Genomic DNA, 8,940 nt, shown 5'->3' with positions numbered 1-8,940 from the left:
TCCTAGGCTTATCCTCCCATCTGCCCTCATACATACCCAAAACTTGCCTTCCCCAAGAAGCCTTCTGTATGGGTTTGGGAGTCAGACTGGGCTTGAGCAAGTCACTTAACTTCAACAGACCTCCTCTTTATACTCACACCTGCTTATGTGTGAAATGGGAAAAGTATCTACCTCTGTGGCTATACTGAGATGAAATTCGATAAGGTATGTAGAGTGCCTAGTAGGTGTCTGACACACAGTGAGGAGGTTCTCAGTAAACATTTGTGGTATGAACGGATTCAAAGCCATGGAATCTGCAAACCTTCCTCCACTCTACAAAGAAAGGCCTTCTCTCCATGCTGTGAAACCCTAATCCCTTCTTTCCTCCCCACACTTGCTGGTGTAGGCTCCCCACTGGAACGCTTTCCCTTCTCTCAGCCTAACCCGATCCCACATGGAGGCCCAGCTCAAGGCTCAGCTCAGCATCCTCAGGCCTGCCACCACATGGCCTCCTAATGGTATACTAGCATTATTCACTATTCTCTCAGAGGGCAGATCTGGCCACCCGCTCCTTGGGGGCAGAGAACAGTCCACCTTCTCACCACAGCACCCAGGACAAAGCTGTGGACAGGCTGCATGCTGCTCAGGGGCTGCCACTCAAACATCTTCAAGGACCAGGAAGGTGACCTAAGTGAGGGACACAAGCATGGTGACGTACAGCAGGGCATGGCGGGGCGTGTGGCAAGCTGGAGAGCCTTGCTGGGTGCTGAGTGGTCGATCAAGTTGCACAGGGAAGAGGCTCTTTAGAGACAGAGTCCTAGATCCCTTGGTTGCCAGGTGACTGTAAGCCAAGTGGCTTCCCCCTCTCTGGACCACAGGGACATTGTCTGTCCAAAGAGGCCAATAAACTCTTTCAGGCAGTTCCTAAGCTGTGAAAAAGATCAAATGAGTTGGTGCTTCTGAGAACACTTTGAAAGCCTGAGGCCCTGTGGCGACCTGAAGGACCATGTTTAGAAGTCCTAACGTTTTCCCCAGACCAGGCCCCAAATCTCAGATGATCAGGAACAGGTGTATGGTTAGGGGAGCTTAAAAGGCCCCTGCTGCCCTGCTGGGAGCCGCCTCCTATCTCCCCAGGATCTCTGGCGGCCCTGGCTCCACAAGGGGGTGGTAATTGGGTCCCTCTGGAAAACAGTAGAGGCGGCTTAGGGCAGCTGGAGGCGGCAGAAACCCTATCCCCTCCAGAGCCCTGACATTCTCATCAGCTCCTTTCCCGCCCACCAGCCAGGGCTGCAGCTTCCTGGGGCCACCTGGCTTCCCGCCTGTCCCTGTCCCCATGGCTCCATGCTGCTCCCCTCCACTGCCTTGGCAGAGGCCAGTGACTGGAGATGCCCCATAGCTGTCTTCACTCCAAGGTCTTGGTGGCAGCTACCAAACAGCACAGTGACCTCCTCAACCCCAGTTCCAGCGTCACTCACCTCCTGAGGCGGGGGGACTGAGCCCCAACCTGTGGCCCAGCCTGACCCCAGACACTGAGGCCAGCTGTCGCTGGTCACCAGGAGCACAAGCTGCTCGTGAACAAGTATGCTCCTGGCCTTGCATCAAAGATGCTACTATGATAGTTACCAGGGCTCAAGCATCAGCTATTTGCCCAGCACTTTCAAAGTCCTTCCAACAGCTCCAAGAGGCAGTGTTATTGTACCCATTTTTCAGATGGGAAAACTTCAGCTTATAGAGATTAGGTAACTTGCCAAGGTGCAGAAATAAAATTCACCCCAAGTTCTGACAACAAGCTACATGCTTGTGCTATCAAAATGCCACACGTGTTCACTTCACAAACTTTTATTGAGCACCTACTATGTGCCAATCTCAGAGCACAGAGAATATAAGGTTGCACAAAATAGACATGCTCCCTGCTTGCATGACACATAGAGTAAGAAGAGAAATAGACACTAAGGGTCAAGTTGGAGAAATATATAAGCATAAATAATGATAAGTGCTGTAGGAGAACTGTGTGGGGATCAGTCCTGAATGATGAATCCGTGTTAACTAGGAGAAACCAGGGTGCTGAGTGGCAGGTGGGCGGAGGGAGTCTTCCAGATGCAGAGAACAGCATGAGCTGGGAAGGAGAAACACCAGGTGGCTGGAGTGCAGGTAGCCCAGGGAGAGCTCCTCAGAGGAGGCTGGGTGGCCGGCAGGGCCAGACCACTCTGGACTTTATAGGTGAAGATAAGGATTTACTGCTGCCCCCAAGAATTCCCCCAACAAGTCATGGTGGGAGCAAGAGAATCCGGTTGGCATAATTCAAGACCCACCAGGGCTGCAGCGTGGGTATGGATTGTTCACACACACACACACACACACACACACACACACACACACGCCTCCTGCCCATCCAATCCAATCATCCTCCCTTCTAGAGTCAAGGCTCCTGTGGGCCAAGCTCATCACCAGACCCAATCCAGGACAGGGCCCTTGTCACGTTCATCTCAGGTCAGCAGCCCAGCAAACTTCTCTGAGCAGAAACGTCCTAAACACCAAGCCCCACCTAGGTGGAGCCAAGACTATCACGTCCCAGCAAGGGAGTGCAGCAGGTCCCAAAGACACTGTGATTGAAAGCAGGCTCACTAGAGATTCACAAAGTGTGAAGCTGAAAACCCACAGTGTCAGCAAAGTAACAATCTTGGTTACTGGTTTACTGTTTTCCACAGACTGAAATAAATGTCTCTATCTTCTTCAAATCAATCAACTTTCATCACCATCCAACGTCTGTACTAAACGAGTGCTCATTATCCTATTCTTTTCACTTTTCTCTGTGTTTAAATCTTTCAAAAACTTTTTTTTAAGTTGGGGAGACTTGTATTACCTCTGTGGAGAGCAACTTGGCAATATCTGTCAAAATTACATGTGCATGAACCCTTTAATCTGGCAATTCCACTTCAAAGGCTATACTCACACACGCAAAATTACATATATATTTTTTTGAAGGACCAGAGGAAGATGCCACTGCCTGCCGTATACACATCTGTTTCTAAATGCATAAAATAGCTCAAAAAGACATACAAGAAGCTGGTATTACTGGATGCCTGTGAAAAGGAACTGACTGGTTACACAGTGGAGCGCGAAAGACTTGTGTACTTGTTAAATTTTGAACCGTGTGTCTATAATACCTGTTCAGTGAATTAGGATATATATGCACAATGGAATACTACTCAGAAATAAACAGGAGTGAACTATGGATTCACTCAACAACATGGATGAATCTACCAAATATTATGCTGTGTATACAGAAGCCAGATACAAAAGACCACACACAGTATAACTCCACTTATACGAAACTCCAGAAGGACAAATCTAATCTCTAGTGACAGAAAGAAAATCAGTGGTTTGCTGGGGCTGGGAGTGGGGTGGGGGATCGACTAAACGGGGACACAAAGGAACTTTTTAAGGTGATGTCTATACCTTGACTGAGGTGTTCATTACATGGGTGTTTAAATGTGTCAAAATTCCTCAAAATATACATTTAAAATGGGTGCATTTTATTGTATGAAAATTATACCTCAGCGGAGTTGATTTTTCAAAGAGGAAAATACATGCACGTGGGGACTTCCCTGGTGGTCCAGTGGGTTAAGAATTGGTCTTGCAGTGCAGGGAATACCGGTTCGATCCTTGGTCGGGAAACTAAGATCCCACATGCCGCGGGGCAACTTAGCCCGCGTGCCACAACTAGAGAGCCCACGCGTTCTGGAGCCCGCGAGCCACAACTGGAGAGAAGCCCACACACCGCCACAAAGAGCCTGCCTGCTGCAACTAAAACCCGACGCAGCCAAAGATAAATAAACAAATATTTTTTAAAAAAAGAAAATACATGCGTGTGATATAAATAAAGAGTTTTGAAAGCAACAAAAAGCTAGTATTGAGAACCTAATGGTGAAAGCACTTCATAACAAGCCTGGGCACACCCAGAAAGGGGTTAGAAGAATAACTGCAAGAACCCCCTGGTCCAATCTGCCTGCCCGCACTCAATTAAGCCCGAGTTAGACTTTCTTCTATCAGTCCAAACAATAATCTTGATAACCAAACACGGACAGAAGCGAATCTGTGAGTTGGCCCCCGCGGGTGACTGCTGTACGTCTGTCAGCAGGCGATCTCTGGCCCAGCAGCTTGAATCAGCAACTGCTCACAAGGGAGGGGTCACCCTTCCCCCCAAGTCACAGTTCCTTAGGCCTGGAAGGAATCTTAGCGGTTCTCCCATGGCAAGGTCCATGCAGGCATCACCACAAGAAGTGGCCCAATTATTCTGAGCAGATTCTTCCCCACTGCCCAAAACCACATTCCACCTCTCACTGGCACTTGCTGTCCCCCCCAGAGCATGAAGAGCCTGAGCAAATGGCCAAGCCAGAGTTCTGCTGTCCCTTCAATGGTCAGAACTGCTGATGCCATCAGGACCCAAGACTCCACCAAGGGAAGCCAGGGAACAACCATAAGGACCATGGGCTCTGCCCAGAATCTGAGACCCAGGGCCAAAATGAGGGCAGCCACGGGCTGTCCCCAGAAGCCAAGATTCCCATCCCTTCCCTCCCATCCCGTTCCCCTCCCCCTGTGAAAACGTGTGTATTATTCCCACTAATAGAAATACATATATTTATACTTGTATATACATATGTATGGTTAATTTATATATGTATATATTATATATATATTATTATATTTTCTTTATACTAATTATTATGTATTTATACTTTAATGTCTTATATATATTAACCATGTATTTAACTCAAATATATGGTGTATAGATAGATAGATATAGATATAGATATACCATCCCTGACCCATGAACATCCCTCTAGCTACTGCTTTCTCTCCCGACTTTTCATCTACTCACCTTAAGAAAATTATCTGGGGATTTCCCCAGTGGTCCAGTGGTTAGGACTCAGAGCTTTCACTGCCATGGCTCAGGCTCAATTCCTGGTCAGGGAACTAAGATCCCGCAAGCAGCGCAGCACAGCCACAAAAAAGAAAAAGAAAAAGAAAATTGTGCTCATTCTCTGCACTCCCTCATCTCCCTCAACTAACTGCAATCTAGCTGCTACACTGCTCTCTCACCTCCATGTCATAAAATAACAATATCTGTAAAAATGTTCATAGTGGGGCAATATAAACGTAGGGGATTCAGAGGTACAAACTGTTACGTATAAAATGAGCTACAAGGATGTATTGTACAACACACAGAATAGAACCAGTATTTTATAATAACTGTAAGTGGAGTACGAACTTTAAAAATTGTGAGTCCCTTTACTGTACACCTGTAACTTATACAGCAGTGTACATCAACTACACTTCAATTAAAATAATAATATAAATAAACAAACATTAAAATAACAATAATTTTTAAATGTTCAGATCAGCTTCATTGTGATATCTAAAAACTGTATACAGCTCAGGTTTCTAACAATAGGAGAATGGATAAACTGTGTTATAGCCAAACAATGAAATACTACTCAGCAATAAAAATGAACAAACTACTGATACACATACCCACAAAACATGAATGAATCTCAAGATCATTTTGCTGAATGAAAGAAAAATTACCCAAAGGAATACACCTGGAAAGAATTTCTAGAACAGGCAAAACTAGTTCATGGGGGAAAACATCAAAAGAGTTGCCTCGGGGCTTCCCTGGTGGCGCAGTGGTTGAGAGTCCGCCTGCCGATGCAGGGGACACAGGTTCACGCCCCGGTCCGGGAAGATCCCACGTGCCGCAGAGCGGCTGGGCCCGTGAGCTATGGCTGCTGAGCCTGCACGTCCAGAGCCTGTGCTCTGCAACGAGAGAAGCCACAACAGTGAGAGGCCCGCGTACCGCAAAAAAAAAAATAAAAATGAGTTGCCTCTGGGCAGGTACAGGGACTGAGAAGGGGCAGGAGGGAACTTCCTGCAGAGATGATGATGCTCTATATGTTGATATGGATTTGCATTACACAGGTGTGTACATTAGTCAAAACTCATGGATGGTAGAGTTACTATTGGCTCATTTGTATCTAGGGGGGAAAAAGAACCATAAATAAATATTTAACTCTAGCTAATAATATGCATGCTGAACTGTTTAGGGATGAAGTATACTGATGTCTGCAACTTATTTTGAAACATATCAAAATACAAGATGAATAGATGGATGACTAGAAGGATGGGTAATGGATAGATACAGAATAAAGCAAATATAGCAAAATGACAATTGTAGAATCTGGGTGGATAGTATGTATATGCATTATGTTTGAAGATTTTCATAATGAAGTGATGGGGGTAGGAGATCATTATCAATAACTTCCTAAAGGCTACATTAAATGGAACCAGAGAAAGCTGGGTTCAAATCTTAACAAAGCCATTTCCTACCTGTCTGATCTAGGACAAGACTTAAACTTGCCAAGTTTCAATATCGTAATGCATAAATAGAAGTTGATAAATAACGTCTGTGTCACACAGTTCTTGTGAGAATGATATGAGAGAACATACACAAAGGGCCTGGAAAGGTTCATTGTGACCTGAAGCTACTTAAAAAAAAGTCTTCCATTACAAACTCACAGAAACTCTAGATTTTAAAATAACTAATAAAAAAAGATCCATTTTTTTCAACTTCTTGCTCTCAAGAAAGAAAAATCCCTAGACACCAGAAATATAGAGGGAACTGAAAGCCAGAAGAGTAGCACATGAGAAAACATTGAAGAAGTCCTAGATAAGGGGCGGTGGGCTTACAGACTACAAAATATCTCTGAAGGTGGAGTGCTTCAGTTCTAACCTTCTTACAGGTACAAGAGACAGAGCTTTGAGATCACTCAAGTTAAATTAGGAGTTAGAATCCTACAGAAGGTTAGGACTTTTGAAGAGCTGCACCCTAAGCAAAAAGAAGATTAGAAAATCTTCCCCACCAACCCAGAGACATAGCAATAAAGCTTGTCTCTTCCTGATCTCTCCACGTGATGGTTTAGATTTGAACTTATACCACCCACATTGTACAGCAATCCCAAGTCAAAAAATTAACAAATAAAAAATAGATCCCAAGCTGCTGATGCCTCCAGGGCACCTGGCAAAACCAAAATAAAACCTCTCTGTGGGGTCATTCCTACAACTCAGGCAGTACAGGATTCCCACTGGGAAGGAAATCACCAGTGAAAATGGCAGACCATACAGAGAAAAGTTTACCATGAGCAAGTTTTCAGACACAACAAACAGGATAAATGGCATCCCAAGAACTTCCGATAGACAAACATTCTGAAAGACTATAAAATAAGTATGTTTAAAATAATAAAAGAGAAAAAGATAACAGAAACCATAATGAAATACCAGGCATTTTTTAAAGAACCAAACAAAACGCCTAGAAATGAAAAAATATAGTCATCAAAACTAAAATTAAAAAAAAAAACCTAAAAGTTTAATGGATGAGTAAAATCTCTTTTCAGGAGCTGAAAAGAAAATTACTGAATTGGAAAATAGCTATGAGGAGATCACCCATAATATTGTACAGAGAGATAAAGCAACAGAAAGCACGAATGATAATTAAGGGAAAAAGAAAAGAGAATGAGAAGGTCCAACAAATTTGTAATGGGAAAGAATAAAAAGAATAGGGAAAAGGTAATATTAAAAGATATAACAGGGACTTCCCTGGTGGTGCAGCGGTTAAGAATCTGCCTGCCAATGCAGGGGACATGGGTTCAATCCCTGGCCCGGGAAGACGCCACATGCTGCAGAGCAACTAAGCCCATGCGCCACAACTACTGAAGCCCACGCGCCTAGAGCCCATGCTCTGCAACAAGAGAAACCACCTCAATGAGAAGCCCACGCACCACAACGAAGAGTAGCCCCTGCTCGCCACAACTAGAGAAAGCCCATGTGCAGCAACAAAGACCCAACGCAGTCAAAAAATTAAATAAATAAATGTTTTTAAAAAAAGATGTAACAGCCAGGAATTCTCAAAATTGATGAAAAATATGAATCTTCATAAGGAAGAATCACTCCAGTCCCCAAGCAGAATATATAAAACTAATTCCACGCCTAGACATATCATATTAAAATTGCAAAACATCAAAGTAAAAATCTTAAAAGCAACTAGAGAGACTAGACACATTACCTACAAAGAACAATTAGGCTCACCTCAGACTTCTCAACAGATACCACAGATGCCAGAAAGTAATAGAATATTCCAAGTATCTCCCATGTGCTGAGGAAAAATAACTGTCACCTTTGATGTTCTATATCCAATGATATTAACATTTAAGAGGGAGAATGAAATTCTTAAATTTCATCAAGACTTACTACACACAAACTTTTGGTGAAAGCACTATGAAACCATATGCTGGACTTCCCTGGTGGTACAGTGGTTAGAAATCCTCCTGCCAATGCAGAGAACATGGGTTCAAACCCTGGTCCAGGAGGATCCCACATGCCACGGAGCAACTAAGCCTGTACGCCACAACTACTGAGCCTGCGCTCTATAGCCCATGAGCCACAACTACTGAACCCACATGCGATAACTACTGAGGCCCGTGTGCTTAGAGCCCATGCTCTGGAACAAAGAGAAGCCACCGCAATGAGAAGCCCGTGCACAGCAACGAAGAGTAGCCCCGCTTGCCGGAATTAGAGAACGCCCACGTGCACCAACGAAGACCCAAGGCAGCCAAAAATAAATAAATGCATAAATAAATTTATTTTTTAAAAAAGAAAGAAACTATATGCTTCAGGAAGAAGGAAATTAAACTCAAAAGGAAGAAATGGGTGAGCAAAGAAAATGTAAACATGTAAGTGACTCTAAACAAGCATTAACTGTAAAAATACACAGATAAGTGACAAAGCCTTAGCACGTAAGTGCTTAACTAATGTTTATTGGTTGGTGATTCTTGATTGCATGCACCTCTTCTGAGACATAATTCTGCATATGTTTCGGGCACAAACTCAGAAGCACTTCAGCTTATG

This window comes from Phocoena phocoena, chromosome 4 (genome assembly GCF_963924675.1).
Source record: "Phocoena phocoena chromosome 4, mPhoPho1.1, whole genome shotgun sequence".
Lineage (NCBI taxonomy): Eukaryota > Metazoa > Chordata > Mammalia > Artiodactyla > Phocoenidae > Phocoena > Phocoena phocoena.
The sequence above is the reverse complement of the archived record's forward strand: the minus strand, read 5'-3'. Positions refer to the sequence as shown.